A 23,133-nucleotide genomic window follows, 5' to 3' on the forward strand; every position below is an offset into this window, starting at 1 on the left:
AGCGTACTTTTTAATATCTTCAGTACACATACATTTCCTTCAAAAGGTCAAAGCAAGAATATTGAGTATTCTCAACAGAAAAAAAGATGATAAAATAACATCCTGAACATGAAACACTGATCTGGTAATAAATTGCATACTGATTTCTCTACAGTGGACAGGTGTGAAATAGGTAAGGTAATGCAGACAGACATATAGGTAGGTAGGTTACAAAATAAAGCCAGCACTCATAACTTATATTAGCCAGAATGGAAACTAGAACTTTTGCTTAAAGGATGGCGCTGCCTGGAATAGCTATCAAAACACTACTGTTTCTCCATAGTATTTTCATAGGACAAATACTACTTAAAGACTGTAGGTTGCTCCTGCTTGGAGATGCACATAGCTCAGGAACTCATAAGCAGTCTAAAGTCTTCAGCTAGCACGTCTGCTGAGTCACTGCTGTTGATGTTCATTGAGTTTACTGAAATAACACCTAGCAAGAGTATCTTGGAACTGTCACTAAATGATAGGGAAAACTTTCACTCTATAGTAGGTGACTTTTGCTATATAGAGACCCTTTCACTGTATAGTAGGAGACATTTTAACTGTATAGTAGTTGACATTTTCACTGTATAGTAGGTGACTCTTTCACTGTATAGTTGTGATCCTTTTACTGTATAGTAGATGACCCTTTTACTGTATAGCAGATGACTCTTCTACTGTATTGTAGGCGACTCTTTCACTGTATAATAATTGACCCTTTCACTGAATAGTAGGCAACCCTTTCAGCATATAGTAGGGGGCAGTTTCACTGTATAGTAGTGGAAACTTTCACTGAATAGTATGTAACCCTTTCACTGTTTAATAGGTGACCTTTTCATTGTACAGTTGGTGACAATTTCACTGTACAGTAGGGGAAACATTCACTGTATGGTACATTATATAAGCAGAGGTCACACTTTTATCTTTACAGTCTATAATAGGGGGACACATTCACATTATAGGATACACTGGTTCAAGGTGCATGCATATCTCAAATAACATGATTCAATTATTTGCCAAACAGATACAGCTATTAACAGGAAGTTGTTGTTGTGTCTTTTGGCTTTTCCCGGTTAGGGGTCGCCACAGCGGAACTCCCGTCCGCTAATGATTGGTAGTTGATTTTTACGTGCCATGTTACCAGCCCTGATGCACAACCTTCAACGAAGCTACGCCCATTCATGCATATCTCCACACAGAAGACGCTCTAGCTGAGAATCGAACTGGACAATGTCTTACCGTGAGGTGACAACGCTACCGCAGCACCACCACCGCGGATTCCATAGCTATTAAACCTACATGAATTTAATTTAGTATTTAATTTAGTACAGCTATTAACAGGAAATACTAAATTAAATTCATGTAGGTTTAAAAAAAATCAGAAAGCACTAACTATTCTACCAAAAATATTATGAAAATGTATTTAGATATTCTCAAACCTCAGCAGTATTGCTGACTTAAACATTCTGGTAATACTATTGTTTTCTCTGCAGTCTCACTTAGCTTAGGAACACAACAATCTACTAGATAGACAGTGGCCAAATCAGGTACCATGTGCAGCTCAGTGCTTGCTGCAATCATCACATCAGGCATTCAGTGTGCTGACATACATCATTACCCTCTACCCCAGTACAATGCCATTGTACCAAATGAAGTCCACAATCTGTAACTTTACTTTGATATGAAGTTTTCCCCTAGTATTCCATTTGCTTGGCAAGAAGAGTTGTCAGTTTCATATCAACTGCCCCATCCATTCGAAACACAAATGTGTGGTTATATCATGGCTAAGCACCGAGATACCACTACCTTCATTCAGTAGATGAGGCAGTGGGGTTAAAAAAGATGTTTAAATCTCCATGAAATTTTACCCCCCCCTCAAATGTTTGACTTCCTAAACATATGACAACAGTGGAAATATGGTCCAATATCATGAATGCAGCCATCTGCCCTAAGCTTTTATGATGTGCAAATACATAACGCCATTTCTCCTTAGTGACGTCTGTGCTTTGGGCTTTCTAAAGTCTGACAAATCTCTACAAAAATGAAAAATGGCACATCAAGATCCAATGTCTTCCTGTTCTGCTTCCTGTTTACCTTTGACCTGTGAGTACACAACAACATGTACTTTTGTACTTTGTTAAATGGTATTGCTGGCAAAGAGAAATCCAATATTATTTTGTAAATAAAATATAAAGAAATTTATTAACTGAAGAGGTACGAACCAAACATATTGCTCAGCCAATTTCAGAAGTATCCAAGAGGAAGAGAAATTAAATCTTATTCAAAGCAAAGTTCAATTTGTAAATGCAATTTAGATACATTAAGCCATCTAAGTGCAAAGAACATTACATTAGGATTTGTCAAAGCGTAGTTTTAGAACCTGGAGGCATGAAAGGCCATTATAGTGTAAAAGGTTGTTTCTTGGTACAGCCTTTGTAAATACTGTTAGCAGAGTTAAACATCTTAATGAGACTTTGTTGTTGTAAACATTGCAGAGTCATACATTGTCCTGTGTATAATGAGGCACATCCTTAGGTTATATTCCTTAAAATCTTAGTTAAGACCCTGCGTAAAGATTCTGAGATAGCTAATGAATCTGTTTGGTATACAGTGCAAATCAGCAAGTTTTCAAAAAAACATAAGCCTTTAGGGATAATATAATGAGTCAGTCAGTGCTCAAAAGCAAATACCAGATTTCTGCTAAATGTCACTATCTAATTTTGTATTCTTTGGAAACTAAACAGCATTTAGGTAGTAAGTGAATAGAAGTGTGGCACTTTAACAGACAGAAGAAAGTTAAAAAAGCAGAATTTAATATTAAAGAAAAAGCCCTGTAGCCATAGGTTTTAGTAAAAAGACATAATAAGATAGGCTTGAGTACATACATCTATTACATGAATGTGTTTGGTCAAGCTGTCTTTAACGATGCCTTGCAGCCAAGCTAATGTGATGCATGCTAGGGTGTACTGAAGAAATTAAATGCAGTAGACCTATCATGTAACGTGGAATGAAGTTCCAGAGCTGTGTACCATATGCTGCAAATGCTTTGCTGATAGTGTGGCAGTTTTGGATATGACTTTACCAAACCTTCCCTCAGCTCTTTAAGCATTTTAATTACAATTCTGACACATCATCTTATTCAGCTGTAATTTTCAGAGATCAGACCATTTCTTTTTATGAGCATATTGGTTTCAACAACCTTTTCCCTGGTAGCAGTCTGACTGTTCAACAATGATATTTTGTTGAAGACTTGTTGGTAAAATACATTGTATCATTTTTTTATTGCTGACTCTGCAGTTTGTGAGCACAGGGAATATGCTAAGGAAAGCATGGTACATGCAAAGTATTTTTGTAGAAGGTGGAGAATTTAAAAGCAATTGGTAATTCACTGTGCTTCACACGACTTGCTTATTTATCTAACTATCTACAGTACCTGTCTATCTAGTCAGATAGTCTATCTATCTGTCTATCTATCTATCTATCTATCTATCTATCTATCTATCTATCTATCTATTCTAGAGGGCCATGATTTGACAAGGAGCCTGGATGCAGTTCTTAAGGTCATACATTGCAACAGATAAAATATTCCTTTCCTTCACTATGCAGCACTGTGCAGGGGATGGTAGGGAGTCTCTGTCCACAGAAAATGGACTTGATATAAGTGAAAAATGTGCAATTCAGCTATTAAAGCTGCCATTTTTGAGTACCTGCACTTTTGGAAATTTGTTGTTCAACTTTTATAATTGTTGAATGATTCGGTTAGGTTATGTTTCCTTCAGTGATGCAGCAATGTCTAGTAGCTGGCATAGAGGATTAAAGAGCTGTTAATGAGCTGTTTCCTGTTCTAGTGGTGCAGGGTTTGATTCCCTCAACCTCAATTGGCTAATTGTTTGAAGCTGAGCAAGTTACTTAACTAAATATTTGTGCTGGGATGAGTCTGAGAAAGGTCCAAGGAGATCAGAGATCTACCCCAGAAAACAAATAAGATAGGATACAGCTGTTGCAGAGATGTTCTGTACTAGTCATACTTCTGTTGACAGAAAATGACAAATTTCCCTTTGTCAGTACTGAGCAGAATATTAATTTAGTAACTCTCTTTTTTCTTTTTGGCACTATCTCTTTCTTTTTAGCACTATCTGCTCACCTATTTAATATCATATTAATCTTCATTATCCCTCCTTTTCACGTTTGTGTTCCATTCTCCATCTTACAAAAAGGTGGCGTTCCCTTACCTGACTGAATTTGCTATCATTTTCTCAGTTTGGCATGTCCCTATCAATTTTATAACATGATATTTATCACTAAGAAATGTCAGTTTCTTAGAAAAAAAATCATTTATACCACTTCCATTTTCATATTCCCAAAATAATTTTGTTAGCTTCAAAAAGTATGTTCTAATTAAATTAAATGCAAGTATGTTAACTGCTTGTTAAATTCTTTTTACTGTAACATACTCTATGCTACCACTAAATCTATAAATATTTGTTTTTATGTGCAGCAAATAAAAACAAGAAACACATTGTACATGCTGACTCCTGGCTATTACTGGAGAAGGACTGCAGCAGTATTGTTAAATATTATGTTTGCCACCATCTGTAAGTAAAGATACAGTGCAATCATAGAAGAGCTACTGTGAATGACAGCTGTATTGGTGACCTGGATTCATTAACTGAAAATGCAATGCTGAGAAATAATATGTGCTAATAAGTGAAGTCATTTTCAACTGCCATACTTCAAATTCTCCACATTTTTTTTATTTATAATTGTCATTCATGAAGCAATGTATGAAAATGGGTATGACTAGACTTATCAACACTTATCAAGTGAATGCAATATCATTGTTTGGGATGCCAAAAACGTATTATTTTGCTCTGGAAAAAAAAATTATATGAAGTTTAATCTATTGTGCTGTTTGTTTTGGTTGAAATACTGAAAATGAGCATTTAAGGGCCTCCATATCTCAACTTAATGTAGACTTTTAACTTCAGTAATTTTCAAAATCTGTAGTGTTACCAAAAACCTGTAATCTGTTCAGGAAGCATCAATGAAAATGAAGGCAGAAAAAATGTGTAACACATGACACTTTCACAAAGAACTCTGGTATTTTTAATACTTCATAGGTTCATAGGTTCATAGGTTCATAGGTTTATACTAGGCTATCTGCCCTAAGGCATTTATAAGCCTAGCCCAAATTTTTGTGGCTTACGCCACCCCTTATATGAAAAAATACTGTGCCCATTAGTTTGTTGTGCCTCTGTCCAGCAGTGACACAGAGATGATTCCTGGGATAAACCTACGATCTTCCATCCACAGGTCAAGATTTCTCTTGAACAGAGCCAGCGAGGTGCTCTGCCTCACATGGACCGGGATTTTATTCCACAGCATAGGGAGTCTCTGAGTGATAAATCTATCCCTCCAGCACATCCTATTTATATCCGTGCTAAGGTTTAAGTTGCTTGCTCTAGTGGTTTTGGTGGATTTGGATTTTTTGAGGTGGAGCAAGTCCATTAATTCCAGGTTGGACATGGCCTTGTATGTCAGGCACATGTCACCTCTGAGCAGACGGTATGCAACTGAATAGAGCTGGAGTTTCTTCAATCTGGCAGCATATGACAGATTTTGGAGTCCCTTTATGCTTTTGGTGAGGAACTTTTGGGGTCTCTCCAATTGCTGCAGATGTTGGGTGAGATACATCCCGAACGGGGCATTGTACTCGATCATTGGTCTGATAAGTGAAGAGTACAGGGGAACAATGACCTCACTAGATCTGGATGTGAATCCCTTCATGATCAGGTGGGCAATGTAGAAGGTCTTTCTAACCACTTTAGCAACGTGAGTGTCAAAAGAAAGGCCACTGTCAACCTGGGTCCCCAGGTCCCTGATAACCTCTTCTGTGCTTAGTGGATTGCCACCTATATGGTAGCTTGGGGTTACCTTGTTTTTCCCAAAGGGTATGACTATACATTTTTTGGCGTTTAACTTCAGGCCATGGCTCTGGCACCAGCTATCTGTTTCCATGAGTCCCTTCTGAAGGATATCCGTGTCCAATGCACTTTCCACTATGGCACCCAGTTTGCAGTCATCAGCAAACTTTGTCAGCCAAAGTCCTCCCATGTTGGCCTGTACTTCTGAGAAGTAGATGCCGAACAATAGGGGGCCAAGGACCGAGCCCTGTGGGACACCACTTGTGACCGGCTTGGAGTCTGACATAGCGCCAGCAACTCTAACCCTGTGGGTTCTGTCCTTAAGCCAGTTTGCAACCCATCTTGTGACATATGGGTTTACATTTAAGCTGGTAAGTTTTTCTACAATACCCGAGTGGGGTATTGTGTAGAAAGCCTTTGCAAGGTCAAGGTAGGCTGTATGGAATGCCTTTCCCTCATCAATGGCCTTGGTGACTGTTTCGAAGTAGTCAACCAAGTTCAAAAGGCATGATCTGCCCTTGACGAAGCCAAACTGGGTCGGGTCCAATGTCTGCAAGTCCCCTATATCTTTGTTTATGAGCTCCATTATGATCCTCTCCATAGCTTTGCAGACTAGACTTGTTAAGCTTATGGGGCGGTAATTACCAGGGTCCGTAGAGGCACTGCCTTTGTTTTAAGATTTAAGTGGCGCTTGTCCGGTCAAGATAAAAGAGACAAGCAGTTCTGGGTTCATTCCAGCAGCTTTATTACACATAAACACATCAGGAATGAGGGTTTGTAACTTAAACTTAAATAAATGTATAAACAGACTGACTACCACACTCACACATGTTAACATACTGGCTGTTCTCTCAAAATGGCACTGCTGCCTGCGCGTGCTCACTATTTACATGTACGTGCTTACATCTGGAATTCTTCTTAAAGGTACATACACACTCTGATCTAAATCCTCCCTCTTTGAGAAATAGATCATATACTAAATGACAGTATTCAATGACATGAAATTTACACAGAAATGATCTTATGACATGCAATTATACAGAACAAATTCCTTGAAATGCATATATACAAAATCAGACACATATAAAACAATCATGTCCAGGTTGCTGTGTATTTTACACTAGGTCTAGAAATACCACCTGATCATGTAACAAAAGTCAGAATTGGATCTAGCAATGGGAACTGTCTTCAAGGAATGTTCAACTTTGGGGAAAACTGGGACATCATCAGGAATTGGAATGGATACTGAGACGTTCTTCGGTATGAACATTGTCATGGTTGCCCTGAGATCTAGAGTCTGTATCACAGGTACAATGTTGTAATATCATTTCTGATACAGGAAGAAGACATCTGTAGTTTCTCCTATATTCTATACCCTCAGATTTGACTAAGTATGATCTCAGTACAGCACATATACCTCTCACTTAACCAATTCAATCAAAGCATTTTGCCGTTTGAATCTTCACTGTCTCTTCTTCTTTTAACAGACAAAGAAATCTGCTCATTTTATCACAGCTGGACTTCTGAGAAGAACGTTTCATAAAAAGTTGGGCTTTGATTTCTTTGTTGTTTTTAGCATTAGGCACCGACTAACTAGAATTGATAGGCAGGGTTGTTCTGGTTTGCCTAGATAGAAGTCTCTGAGCAGGCGAGCTGAGTAGATTGTCATGGGGTATATTTCTGAGATTACGTAAATTCAAGAAGAAATCAGTATTGTCATACTTTGACCTCTGTAGTAATTGCTTTGCACTCTGTACTGTGCATTCAGGAAGGCTGTTTGACTGTGAGTATTCAGGACTAATAGTAACATGAATAAAGTCCCACCCTTTTGAAAATCTCTGAAACAATTGATTGTTAGACTGTACCATTGTCAGAAATAACTTTGAGTGGACTACCACGGACTGAGAAATGACATTTCATCTTAGTAATAATAGCACTAGACATTAGGTTAGGTAGCAAATCAATCTCAAACCAGCTCGAATAAGAGTCTTCCAACACTAAGTAATGTTGACGGTTCCACTCAATATGTCAGTGGCTACTGTTGACCAAGGTAGTTCAGGAACTTGGCTTAGCTGAAGTGGCTCTTTTTGCAAATGCGGCTTAGTCCTGTTGCACACTGAACAAGAAGAAAGCACTTTATCAATATCTTTCAATAGAGAAGCCCAAAATAGTAGTCCTCTCACCCATCTTTTAGTAGAATCAGAACCTGGGTGGCCACAATGCAAAATTTGAATGCTTTCACATTGTAAGGAAGTAGGAATAACAACTTTTGGACATTTGAAAATGATGCCATCTTCCATCAGTATCTCATCTCTGTATGGAAAGTAAGGTTGTACTTCTCCCAGTACACAGGATTGCTTTGACTGCAATCCTACATTGATGAACTAGTTGAGTTTTTGCAAAACTGGATCAGTCTTTGTATGATCTCTTACCTCATCAAGTCTTGTGGTAGAAAAATTACGCACTTCCATGACATCAAAGTCAAAATTCTCTGCATCAAGCAGTTCTGTGGTATTTCTGGGCAATCTTGATAAGGTATCAGCCAGATAAAGAAGCTTACCTTTTGTATAGACCATTTTGAAATTATATTTTTGCAATTTCAGCATCATTCTTTGTAGTCTTGCTGGAGCTGAATGCATAGGCTTCTTTAAAATAGTGACTAGAGGTTGATGGTCAGTTTCTATTTGGATAGCTCTGCCATAAATATAATCATGGAACTTCGAACATGTGAACACAGCTGCCAAAAGTTCCTTTTCAATTTGAGCATACTGCATTTCAGTTTGGGTAAAAGTTCTAGATACACAGGCAACAGGTCTAGCCTCTTGAAGAATAACTGCACCAAGACCGAAATTTGAATCGTCACAGGAAAGAACTACTGGTTTGTGAACATTATAGTATCTTAATGTATGTGGGTTAGCAATTTGCTCTTTGGGATTATCAAATGCTCTCTGATGTTGTTCTAACCATGACCAGGCAACATTTTTGCATGTCATCTATCTTGAAGGCACTGATAACTCACTAAAGTCAGGTATAAATTTACCCAAATAGTTAACCATACCAAGAAAGCACTGCAGGGCTTGGACATTGTCTGGAACTGGCATCTCAAGAATGGTTGCTTGTTTAGAAGGGTTTGGTCATAGGTCTGTACTGGTAAATAAATGACCTATGTGACTTCTGGTAGTCTGAATTTGCATTTCAGAGGATTGAGCTTTAAATTCACTTCACTTTCCTGGGATTTCTGTCATGGTCTGCTTCACCATTGCCTCTAAACAGTAAATAATCAACTATTATTACACACAGGTAGCCTCATAAATTTTCTCCATTGCACACCGAAAGACTTCACTGGCAGAATTTATTCCAAAAGGCATCCTGAGGAATCTGTATCTACCAAATGGGGCACTGAATGTAGTCAGAAGTGAAGATTTGCAATCAAGCATTACTTGCCAAAATGAACTCTTTGCATCTAAGACAGAAAAAAAACAGTGGCATTTGGCATGAGATTGACAATCTCTTCAATTGTACGCATAGGATAATGAGGTCTTTTCAATGACTTGTTCAAGTCTATTGGGTCAGTGTGTATTCTAATTTCATCTGAATTTTTCTTGTGACCAGCTACCATGGAAGGCACCCACTTAGTTGATTTTGTGACTGGACAAATCACACCTTGCTGCACCATTTTGTCTAACTGGACCTTGACGTTGTCCTGCATAGCTATTGGAACTCTCCTTGCTGGTCTGACCACTGGACTGACCTCTGGGTCTACTTTCATGGAGTACACAACTGGATGTTTGCCTAGCTTGTCATCAGAAACATCAGCATACTCTGAGAAAATAGCATCAGTAAAGCTGGAACTGTCATATGTGCTTACATGATGTACTTCTTTGGTAAAAGAAAGCAGTTTAATTCTCAAACTGTCTCTTGAGACCTAATAATGGCTGCACAGGTCTTCTGACTACATACAATTGCAAGCTCTAACTGTTCCAGCCAAATGACACGAAAGCACTACTGACCATTCTGTTTGAATCTCTTCACCTCCATAAGCAACAAGCTTTCCACAATTGGCCAAATTTAGTTGCTCACCAGCCCTCACTCTAGCAAATGTTTCTGCTGACATTGCATTACACTTTGAACCAGTGTCTACTTTGAGCTATGTGGGTTTGCCATTGATCAGGACAGTACAAAATACTTCATTCTTTGCCACAGTAAGTCTAGTGCATTAACCTTCTCACTGACCACTGATACAGCATCTACACAGAAAGTAGGGTTGCAGATTTCTACATCTACTTGCTTTTTTGAGTGACCTTTCTTAATAACTGAATGAGGCTTGCTTGATTTACAAAACATTTGAAAGTGATTCCATTTTTCCAGTTGTGGCATTGCTGACCACATGCTAAGCACTTCTCTCTTTCAGACTCATGATTGGCACTACAATCATGACAGTTAACTGTAAGACTTGACTTGGGTTTTGCTGACTCAGGCTTATACTGCACTGAGCATGCCCTCTTTACTGAGCTAGTCCTGGAACGTGTTAGAAAGCTACGGAGTTTCCCAGGTAGACCCACAGAGGTTGAAGCTGCCATGGGCTTAGGCCTGATTTTTATTGCCACATGCTGTCTATGTTTGCTCTAGAGGCTGTTGAAACCATGATCTTATTACTTGCAAGCATGCTTGTGTGCCTTTCTGTGAGCTCATGGATTTGACAAATCTCTGTGGCTTTGCTCAATGTTAAATCACTATTACGAAGCAAAATCCTTCTTACTGCAGCACTATTAACACCACACACAAGCCTGTCCTTTATTAACTCATCTTTCAAGTCACCAAATCTGCATGTTTTGGCCTTATATATAAGCTGCAAAAGTTTCACCTGGCTTTTGGTCTCTTGTATAAAATAAGTGCCTCTCTAATGTAACATTTGTCTGGGAGTTGCACATTTCCCTAAATTTACATTTTAAGCACTCGGGGTCCTCTCTTGATTGTACCTGTACCACAATATGGCAGATTTACCCATCTCCTGCATATACTTTTGGTGTATGCACAAATGAACATTCTCTTTCAATGGCCTCTGACCCAGCTAAGTTAAGCAAAATGAATGCCCTTGTACGTGCATCTTTGTCAGAAAAAGCTGCTTGTATGAAAATATCATATTCCTGCTCAAATACTCTCCAATTCTCTGCACTATTATGATCAAACACAAGTGGACTAGGTCTGCGAAATGCCTCTGCCATATCAGCTCACAGTAGTGAAGGTGCTTGAAATTATGTATGAACATACACACATAAACATATATGCCAGAAATTTAAGCCAGTACTTGTAATTATACCCAATAGCACAACAAACTGTGAAATAACTGCACTTTGCCAAATAAATCTCTGTAGCACAAGAACACTTTGAAATCAATGTACTTTGTTAAACCACTCCTTATCAGTATAAGAAATACTTCAAAATGACTGTACTTTGTAAATAAACTGTATACAGCGGAAAAAACTCAGAGTAAGAAACAGTTCGAGAGGACTGCACTTTACAAATAAACTGTACACAGCACAAGAAGCTTACAAAATGGCTGTACTTTGAGAAATAACTTTATACAGTGTAAGAAACATTTTGAAATGGTGGTACTCTGCGAATAAATGTACACAGCACATGAAACTTTTCAAAATGGCTGTCATTTGACTGCAATATGCAATATTACTGTACTTTGCACCCATCAAAGTATTTGAAATAATTGCACCACAATAAAGCACACACTCTACAAACACTTTGCACACTCTTGAGATACTTTGAACAACTCTAGTTATACTTTGAATGGCTTTGGTCAATGCAAAATAGTAATTTGTACCCAAACACCGTCTTTTACTAAAAAACATGGAGTCGCCCTCTTTAAGCTTATTTTGCCATTTTATTGTACTTGTTTTGCCCTTTTAACCTCTTATCATTCTCATTGTACTTTTCTTGTGCCAATTTACTTCAGACATGCTTGTTATGCAAACCAAAGGTAATTCTGAGCCCCATATGAATATCTCTACTATTTTTATAAAATATCGTAGTTTTGAACATTTTGTTTAATTAATAATGCGTTTTGTACCTTACAAATGCTCTGTTTCATTTTCCATGCCAAATAAATAATTTGTTCAAGTTTTGGTTACCTTAAGTTCCTTTATGGCCCTTTTTGTTTGTCTGAGCTCCATTTCACTCAACAAGCTTAATCTGCCTTTACCTTCAACTCTGCACCTCATGTCTTGAAGAAGGTGCTCTCTTAATCCCAGTTCTGGCACCATGTCACTCATCCGGTCATGATAAAACAGACAAGCAGTTGTGGGTTCAGTTCAAGCAGCTTTATTACACACTAACACATCAGGAATGCGGCTTTGTAACTTAAACTTAAATAAACTTATAAACAGGCTGACTACCACACTCATGCATGTTAACACTCTAGCTGTTCTCTCAAAATGGTACTGCTGCCTGCACATGCTCACTATTCATATGCACGTGCCTACATCTTGAAATGCTTCTTAAAGGTACATACACATGCTCTGTTCTACATTAAGTATTTATTTATTTAAAGGTATGAGGCTACATTTGTCAAAATAAAAGCAATATCACAACTTTTCACAATTTTCAGTTTTTTTCAGACAATATTATGACCATGCCTTTTGAGCAATGATGTTTGGTTGGAAGATGATTTTGCATTTCGAATATAAAAAAAAAAACCTTTGAAATGAAACTACACAGTGATGGTCTTATAATTTAAGACATGGAATCCACTGATGTCCTGTTGAAATTTAAATGCTAGTATGTCAAGAAACAGTGAAATTATGACCATCCTTTGAAATTTCTGTATTAATACATTCTACCATTGTTGTAATCAATTATCTCAATTTTCTGGGGCAATCAAGGAATGAATACACATCTCCAGTCTTAGGAAGAAAAAGAACCTATAATCCATGAGATCAGTACAGAAATGCGTTTTTATATGAAGTGTCAAATAAAACTAAACAAGAGGACAAAGGCTATTTATTACAGGAGAAAAATAAGGACTTCATTTTCAAGGGCTGATATTAGCAGATTAGGATGACATCAGTCTGGAGATGACTGAGCACCTCAGATTATAATCGTAAATGCGTTTGGTTCAGAAAAGTACACTGAGTAGAAGTGATGCTCATCATAGTGATAATTTCTGCAGTAGCCTTAGCTATATGGGTTATATTCTGCATAGGATATAACAGCTAGGCAGCTTCCAAAGATTCAGGGCACCTTCCACACACCTAGACCATTAGACAATTCAAGGTGAGCTAACTAAAATGATAAGTTTGAGTGCAAAGCACTTCAGAGCTTTCCATCTGTTGAAGAGAGGGCTCCTCTGTGGGCTTTTAAGGATTAACAGTCGGCTTGTGCTGTTCCTTTCCTGGGGAGATAAGTTTCCTTTGAAGAAAAACCTTCCACATTAAAAAAAATTGTTTTATTGTACTTTCCTGTTTAGTAAATTGTTTTTAACCTTGGAGTTTGTGTTTTAACAGACTGTTACAGGAGGTAACCCTATATATACACGAGAGTGCACTTTTTCCTATCAACCATTTACCTATGGAAAAATTGTGTTTATTTAACTTGGGGGGCTGAAAAGGCATTTCAATGTGCATTTTACTGTATTTTGTGTAAAAAAATTACTTTTAAAGATTTTCAATTTGTACCAGCTTTTAATGCTTGTTTTCCTTAGGAAAGAGGCATCGTTTTCATCTTGGCCATGGAACAAGCTACCAGTCCCATGTTCAGTCCTTCTTCCAGCCACCAAAAGAAAAAGTTAAGCAAACAGCCTCTGCCACCACAGCAGGCTAGCAGTTTGCCCCAGCCACAAGTGGGTAACTCTGCTGTGGCCATAGCCAATTCCTCAGACTACTCATCTTTCACACTGCATCCCTCTGGTGTAGCACCTACAGTCACTATGGACAGGAGGTTAGCCACATCCAATGTGGCTGTTGTGGTTCCCTTCAGAGGACAAGGGAAATCTGTTCTTGTTGGTCCTGGGAGACAGAACATCACTGTTTGGTCAGAATGCTGTACCCATCCCTGGGGAAGCTGCTGCTGCCACAAAATAACACTATTGGCCCCATTATTCCTGTCAAAAAGAAACAGAAAACTAAACATGTATCTAGTCCTCCTAAACGTTCTTTAGACAGGGCAAGTTTACTGGCTGTGGATCAGGATTTAATTGAAGCTATTGATCTTTCATATAAGGTGGTTTCTGGTTAAAGAAAAAGAGGATACATTTTTCCTGAAGAGATTCAAAATTCTGAATCTATACAGGAAGATGAACTGAGAAATACAAGTTTTTTTTCCCCTCAGTTTTCTGATTCAAACTCAGAGAAGAGCTCAGTTTCTGATTCTGCCTGTTGGGGGTTTCTCTTTGTCTTTCTATGAGGCTATTTCCAGAATGTGCTAGTGTCTTCAGTAGGAGAACACTGAGGTTTCTTAGTCCCTCAGAAAATACTATGAGCTGTTACAGAAAGAATTTCAAAAACCTTCACCCATTCTACCAGTTGTGTCAGCTTTGGAGGATGTGTGTGCCACTGCCTGCAATTTTCCTTATAGACAGCCAGCTGCCCCTAAAAAGGCAGATAGAATATATAAAGTTCTTCAGTCTTTTAAGTTTTTTATACCGTTTCCCAGATCTGACCTAGCAGTTATAGCTTTGGTAACTCCAGCTGATAAACATTTAGTTAATACCAATCCTATTTTTCCTGACAAAGAAGAGAAAATTATTGATAAGTACGGGAAAAATATGCATGCTTCTGCAACTTTTATTTTCAGAATTTTGAACTGTCAGGCTCATATTTTAAAGTTTATTCTGATTAATTATAAAAGGGTGAGAAATGTTTTTCTGCAGTTTCTTTTAGTGAGGAAAAATCTGCTTTAAATTTAGTTTACTTCCATTTTACAAGTCATGACTCATTGTTTGCACTCTCTATATGACTCCGTTAATACGAATTCCAGGGCTATTGCCACTGGCACTCTTTTGATGAGGTTTGCCTGGCTGCAGTCTTAGAACCTCTCAGATGATGTGAAAAATGAGGTTTTAAATTCAACTTTGGATAGAGATTTAGTTTTTGGGTCCTATGCTGAAAGGTTTATCAAAAGCACTCCTTTTCCAGATTTTCTAAGGAGTTCTCTAACCCCTCATCCAATTTTGGAAAAACAAAAAAAAAGAAAAGAAATAAACAGTCTTAACAAAATGCAGGTAAACAAACATTTAAAAAGAAAGGACAGGGGATTCCAAAAAGAATCAAACCAAGGACAGTCAAATAAATCAGAATAACTATTTATGGGATCTCCCCCCCCCCCCCCAAATCTGATGTTTGTTTTCCCTTCCAGAAAGTCTGAAGCAACACTTTTCTCTTTGGCAACAGATAGTTTCAGACAAATTGGTTCTGAAGATCACTCATTAAGATTACAGATGGCAGTTGGAGAAAATGTCTCCTTTCCAGGGGGTAATTTGTCATCCACCAGTCCAGATGTCCTAATTGCACCCTGTCTTTCAACACTTGCTGCCCCTGGGAATGATAGAACCTGTTCCTCCTTCCCAGGTTGGGAAAGGTTTTTAATCAAGGATGTTTTTAGTGCCAAAGAAAGAAAATGCTAGGAGACCACTTCTGGATCATTCTTTCCTAAACCTGTTCATAATATTGCCCAAGATAAAAATGCTGTCACTTCACAACTTGTTACCTCTTCTTCTTCTTCATTTCAGTTTCCTGGTAACACTAGATTTAAAAAGATGCTTATCATATTTCTATGATTCAGACATCAGGCATTTATTATGGTTTTGTGTAGGTGTATCACATTATCAGTTCTCTGCAGTACCCTTTGGACTATCCACTGCACCAAAAGTGTTCATAGAGTGTCTAACTCCAGTTGTAGCTTATTGTGGACTACAGGGTGCCCACATTTTTCCATATTTAGATGACTTTCTTACCTTTGCAGATTATTTTCAAAGTATCAGGAATCTCTCATTTGGGTGAGCTATCTCTTACACAAGCTGGGTTTCCATGAGAACATTCAAAAGTCTGTTTTGACTCCTTCACACTCATACTTCACTCACTGTGAGGAAATACCTCAGGATCTGGATCTCATGACATCTATAATTGTCACAATACCCCTGGCAAGACTCCACATGAGAAAGATACAAAAGTATTTAAAGTCCGGTGAAAAACAAACTGAAGAAATACAGGTGAAACACAAATGGAAGGCCCAAGGAAACAAACTGTTGTAGATAAAATCCACAAGAACACACATTTTAAAGCTTTTGTATTCAATCACATGACGGCGAAGCTCCCAAGAACTGAAACATCATAGGATCATAGGACGTTACTAGGCTATTGGCCCTTTGACCATTATAAGCCTAGCCAAGAGTTTAGCCCATGCATAGACAAATCAACACTTGATGCCCCTATCCAGCAGGGACATGGGTGGAATCCCAGGGATGTATTTTCTTTTTCCCATCCAGTTATCCAGAGTGTGCTTAAAAAGGGGTAAAGAGATACTCTGCTTGACATGGAGAGGGAGTCTATTCCATAGATGAGGGAGTCTTTGGGACACAAATCAGCAAATCATATTGATGTCACAGACCAAATTAAGGTTGCATGTGAGGGTTACTTGAGTGGAGCTTGACTTGCGGATATGCAGCAGTCCCATCAAGGTGGGGTCCGAGATCGCCTTGTATGCCAGACAGAGGTCACCTCTGGGGAGTCTGCATGAAACAGAGTAGAGGGATAGACTTTCAGCTTATCTGAATATGGTAGATTTTTGAGGCCCTTGAATCTCCTGGTGAGGAACCTCTGTGGTCTCTCCAGCTGCTGCATGTGCTTTGCGAGGTAGATGCCAAATGGGGCATTGTACTCAACAATGGGCCTTATAAGAGAAGAATACAGGAATGTTATGGCCTCCTTGTCCCTGGATGAGATACCCTTACTTATGAGGTGGGCCATGTAGAAAGTTTCCGTACAATGTAAGCAACATGGTCGTCAAAAGTCAGGCTGCTATCAATCTGGGTGCCCAAATCCCTCACGACTGACTGGGTGCTAAGAATGTTGTTATTAATGTGATAATTTGTGGGGATATCTCTCTCCCCAAAGGGGATGATGATGCATTTTTTTTGTATTCAGCTTGAAGCCATGTTTCTGGCACCAGTCATTTGTTTGTGCCTCTTGGAGGATGTCCACTTCACTAGGGGAATTGATGACAGCTCCCAACTTGCAGTCACCTGCAAACTTGGTCAGCCATAGCCCACTGGTTTTGGCCTGTACCTCAGAAAAGTATATCCCAAATAATAGAGGCCCCAAGACCAAACCCTGGGGTATGCCACTCAATACGGGTCTACTGCTTGAGGTGGCTTCCCCTATTTTGACTAAGTGGGTTCTATCAGTGAGCCAGTTGGCTATCCATCTGGTAACATACGGATTGATGCCTAGTTGAGACAGTTTATCTATTATGCTGGAGTGGGTAATAGTGTCTTTTCAGTGTCATCTTAAAGGAGCCACTGAAAATAAATGCACAGTGCATAGCACTGAGTCAATAATATCTACAAAAATTACAACAAAGAATAAAGTATAGAAAAGAGAAACAATATGCATTCCCCATAAAATAGAAAAATAAAGGCAAAAGTATGTAAATATAAGCATTATATTTAGGGCTTATCTTTCCAATGCTTTTAACTAAAGCAAACATGCTATTGAAATATGTTAATTGAGTCCAGGCCAATTACTGGCATTCAAATGCAACTGCCAATATAATTCATGTTTTTCAAGTAATAAGGTCCATGGACTTTCATTACTATTAGAAGGCCTTTGTTCCAAAATGCAAAATTTGTGCGTATGGTGTAGGAAATATTTCATATGTTTATAGAGGGCATTAGTCTCTTTTTTTCATTTTGATTTCATATAAATGTTCGCATATTCTGTCTCTCAATCTCCTGTCCATTTTTTCTATGTAGAAACTGGGGCAGAACATACATAGTGCACAATATACCACCCTTGTTGTACAACAATTGAATCTGTTTTTTATAGTGACCACCTGGGTGTTCAATGAAGGCCAGATGCAAGTGCATAAATATAAAACAGGTGATTGCCCTGATCAAGGTACATAACTCTCTGAAACATCTCTGAACCCTGGGACCTCTTCAAGTTATATAGCTTCTAAATAAAACTGTGACAGACAAACTAAGCAAGACAGACGGAAACAAGATCAGGTAGTCTTTCAAGACATCATCTATGTGAGGTGAGTTCCTAAATTAGACCTGTTTGCCTTTTCTCTGAACAATCAGCTTGCAAGATTCTGCTATAGGACTCCATGCAAGTAGGCCTGGAGGACAGATGCCTTTTCTTTCCCTTGGAGAAAAATGTTCATGTATGCTTTTCCAATTCAAAATAACCAGAGGAAATTACCACAAGCTTCCTCACAGCATGGATCTACTCACACAAGATTAGGGGTAATTGATACACCCTAACCCTAGTCAACTTCAACTGACTGCCTAGATGATAGGGTCTTAATTCCCTTTAGCCACCTGTATACTGAAGATGTGCAGCAGATACTAATGGAGGCAGGAAAGCCTGATACTAGAAAATCATATATTAGCAAATGGGAGATGTTTTCTAGTTGGTTCCAACAACATAACCAGCACCCATTCATGGTTAGTATTCCCCTGGTTTTACGATATATGTGTGAGTTACTGTCCTTTGGCCTTTCTTACTCCTCCATCAAGGTTCATTAATCGGCCATTTCAGTGTGTCTGCCTGTGGATCTTCCTCTTTCAATGCATCCTCATGTAAAAATGTTTTTGAAAGGGGTTTTGCATGAGAGGTTTTCAAGAAAACTGGTGACCCCTCCTTGGGATCTTAATTTTGTGTTAGAGAAGCCAACAGCTGCTCCATTTGAACCAACTAACCTGGGTGACTTAAGTTTTTTATCGTGGAAAACAGTTTTATTGATCACTCTGTCTTCTGTAAGAAGAGTATCTGAGTTGCAAGCTTATAGAAAGTGAAACACATCTCATTGTCCACAGAGAAAGGGTTTATTTGAGAACTAATCTTTCTTTTCTGCCTTAAGTGGTATCAGAATTTACTTTAAGCCAAAGTATCTGTCTCTCCATTTTCTTTCCTGAACCTAAAAATGATGGAGAAAGGATACTCCACACTTTAAATGTCCACAGACAACTGAGGTACTATCTTGATAGAACTAAGTCTTTCAGATCTATGGATCAGTTGTTTATTTCTTCTGATGGTAAGAAGAAGGGAACAACCTGTGTCAAAATATATTATTTCCAAATGGTTGTCTCAGGCTATTAACTTTTGTTATACTCTCCACAACAAAACTATTACAGACAGGGTCAATATTCACTCTACCAGGGTCTTGGCTTCAACTATGGCCTTTTGGAAAGGGCTGGATTCTAAAAGCATTCCAGAAGCAGCAACTTGGTCTTCTGTTCATACGTTTGCAACGCATTGTAAAATTGATTCCTTCTCTAGGTCTAGATCAGGCTTTGCTAGGATTATTCTTCTAGGGCTCCTGGACCCTTCCTTTTCCACCTCCTAGATGTAGTAAGCTAAGATAATCGACCCATATAGCTGAGGCTACAGCAGCAGTTATCAATATAATGAACATAGCGCAGTTCTGTAAGCAAACTTACTATAACACTCCCTCCTTCCACCCCCTTGTTTTTTGGTGTGTTGTCTATGCCATTGTGTGGGCACTTATTTTTTTGTTGTCCTAGAATTGTTCTTTCTGGGCTCAGCCTCTTTCTATCTGTCGGCATGAACGCTCTAAAGGGCTCAGCACCGAAACCTGTATTTTTAGTAAGCTCAGCTCAAACTAACAGTTTGGCTACATGGAAGGTATCCTGAAGCTTTAGCAGCTGGCTAGCTGTTATATCTGATGCAGCATACAACCCATTTAGCTAAGGCTAAGGCTATTGCAGCACTGATCATTTGAATATCTACTGTTATTTAAGTTTACATGAACAACTGTACTATTTTTCTAACTCTGAAATGCTGAAATGTTAGTTTTGTTTGTTTAAAGGATTAGACGCTGACAGACTTTAGTGCCCCACACATGGGAACTTCACTGTGGGAGATTTGGGTACCCTGGCGTCAATTCTAAAGGCTAAAAATTTGACACTGGCAGACTTGCAGTCTGTGATTACATAGGGATTTGATTTTGGGATCCAGGTACTGCAAGGCTCTCAGAAGAAATGCAGTCATAGGAGAGCTAGTCAAAACAAGAAGATGAGAGTGGTAACTATCTTTTATTTTTATTATAATAGAAATTATACTGTTTTTGTATTTCTCAAGAAGGATGATTTTCTTGTTTTCAGAGGAAGGTACAGGTAAAATGGTTACATCTGAAAGTTACAGATGGTGTGGATTTGACAACTGAACTTGTCTAATTATTTGATCTTCTGAAATATCAGGATTACTTTAATCAGCAAAGCATGTCTGGTTGACACCAGTTGGAATAAAAATAAATGCCATTGTTTCCTGATACTACTGGCATCTTCATGTGTCACTTAGTCATTAGTCTAAAGTCATCAAGTCTCATCTTCAAACGTCAGTTGGTCACTATTCAAAGTCACTGAGTGGTATCCATGTCACTCAGTGATTTCAGACTAGTGAGTGGAAAAATAGCCTCCAAGATATGTTCTAGGCAGCACAGTGGGGAATGACTTCAGACTTCAAACAGAAAAAGAACTTTTAAAATTAAAAGTGGAACAACAGTGACTGGTTGCCCAAAGTTTCCATCACAGCATGACTATTAGATGTTTTCTCCTTTGCAGTGTGTTTCTTTTTCTCCTCATGGTTGTATGACTGCATAGTTGATATAGTTTGGTGACGAGGTATAGAAGGTGCCCCCCTCCCCCTCCACAAAAATGATGTCAGTTGTAGCTTGCAGTCTGTCCTGACCCTTCTGGACTGGAACGCTTGCAACTGATGGAGTCAGAACTGAAGGACATGTTTCTGGAGCTCAGTAAGTCACAGGAGCCCAAAGACTGTCGATCCACAACAAGATGCCCACATCAGATGGATCTAACAGAGTTGGTGGCTCAGTGACCAAACTAGCTAACGAAAAATAGGTTGCTGTCTTCCTAGAGTTTAGGATAGGCTTAACTTTAAATCATTTAGAAGTAATAAAATAAATAGGGCCCAGTGCTACAGGACCAAAGCCTGAATGGAGGCTGAGGTGCTGGAATGCTGAAAAAGGAGAGCAAATAAAAAAGTTTCAAGCAACTTACCTTCCATGTGGTGCTCCAGTCACCACTACACTGCAGACCCTGCTGGATGTTGGGGGTATTACAGTAAGAGACTCTGAAACAGGCTGTCCTCATTGGTTATTCGGTCCATGAGGAAGGGCGAGTTCATCCAAGGTTTAAGATTTTTTCATGTTGGCATCTGCAGTACATTTTATTTTCTTAGCATCCACTGCTTTATTCTTCCTTTTTTTCTCATTGTGTCCGTGTTTTCTCCTTAACAAAAAAAATGATCTTTCATAACATCAAAAACAATTCCTTCATTATATACTTCACTAGGTACATTTCCCTTGTAACGTTCTATGCCACACCTTGGCTTATTTGTCATCCACCCTTCTTCCTTACTGTGTTGAGTCTGTTAGTTTACTTCATAACTATTTGCTAAGGAAAACATACTAAACTTCAACCCATCATAAAAAGATTCACATCTCTTTCCTATCAGTATACTTTATCCTACCTTACTCTCTGCACATCATTTCTTTCTTCAGATCTTTTTTTCCTTTCATAATGTAATCTATTCAGAAATGTTACAACTGAACAGGTAATACTGACTAAGGTTGTTAAATTACTTAGCAGCCATGACAACTACTGAAAAACTATTGTGGCTTTTGATGTATGGTGTTGGTATAACCTACTACAGCCTATGTTGTGCAGAATATTTTACATGTAAAAACAGGATGGGATGGATGGCAATGCTGTCTATTCAGAATGTTATGTTCCTATATATGTAGAACACTGAGTGGTCCCCGCTGATGAGTGTAAGTATTATACCATACTCTGTCACGTGGTGTACGCTGCTGTGCTACAGCCTTTTAAGCAGCTGCTATTTAATATACAACTGGTACCCCAAACAGTGAGTGCATGTCACTCTTCCTAAATCTGACTCACGAAGCAACAGTATATCCACTCAACAGAACACATGCTGAAGTTTAGTGCTTCTGGTTTGGCATGTCATGCTTACATGGCAAGAGCATTGCCTTCTATAATATGCCGATGATATAATTCTGTGCTTATTTAGTTTTCTTTACTTTATACATGCTTCGGTTATAAGGGCACTCTCAAAACTCATGATTTTGTGCAGGTGTGTTTTGCTGCATGCTTCTAGAATGTCTATAACCACCAGTGTGTAATGTATATAATTATTAATGTTATATTGATAAAGAATTATTAATACTATAATTATATAAGATATTACATATCACCATATAACCACTAATAACACACCTAATGTATACTGATCTGCCTGCATGGTAGAAGAAGTAGTTTTTCTAAGCCTGGTCACTGCATCTTACTAAGACAGTTACAAAGCATCACAATATTCATATTTATGCTGCTGCTGTTGTTGCAGTGTTTTAGTGTAAACACTAGTGACGCCATTTCTGTTGTCACTGTCACTCTGCAGTGCTAATATCGCTGCACCTTGACAGCAAGGCTGTCACTTCCTTAGAAGTATAGGCTAAGTGCTGTTTTGTTACTGTTTTATTTGACACATTGTTTTATTTACCTGTTAGCTAGCTCTTTGTATAGGTGAACCAGGTGTGCTGCTTGGTTAAGGGACTTGCTCAGAGTCTTACAGCAAATGCATACAGAGGAGATCAAACCTGGATATAGCGCATTAGTCACTTATAGCCTTAAGCCTTGCAGTAAACTGCTAGTTGCTGTACATCAACAGTTATGACTTGTGTTGTGTCATTCTCTCACTGGTCCTTTGCAACAATGTTTCTTTGTACCAAATCCCTACCACAGTACATTTGTGCTCTGCTTTTGGCATTTATTTTCTAATGTTCATAGGTTCATAGGTTCATAGGTTGGTACTAGGCTATCAGCCCTATTTTTTCCCACACTATTTACTTCCCTAGACCCCTGTCTAGCAGGGTGACTGATGTGATCCCTGGGGTGAAT

The sequence above is a fragment of the Protopterus annectens genome, chromosome 1.part2, assembly GCF_019279795.1.
Source record: "Protopterus annectens isolate FY-2018-M chromosome 1.part2, PAN1.0, whole genome shotgun sequence".
Lineage (NCBI taxonomy): Eukaryota > Metazoa > Chordata > Ceratodontiformes > Protopteridae > Protopterus > Protopterus annectens.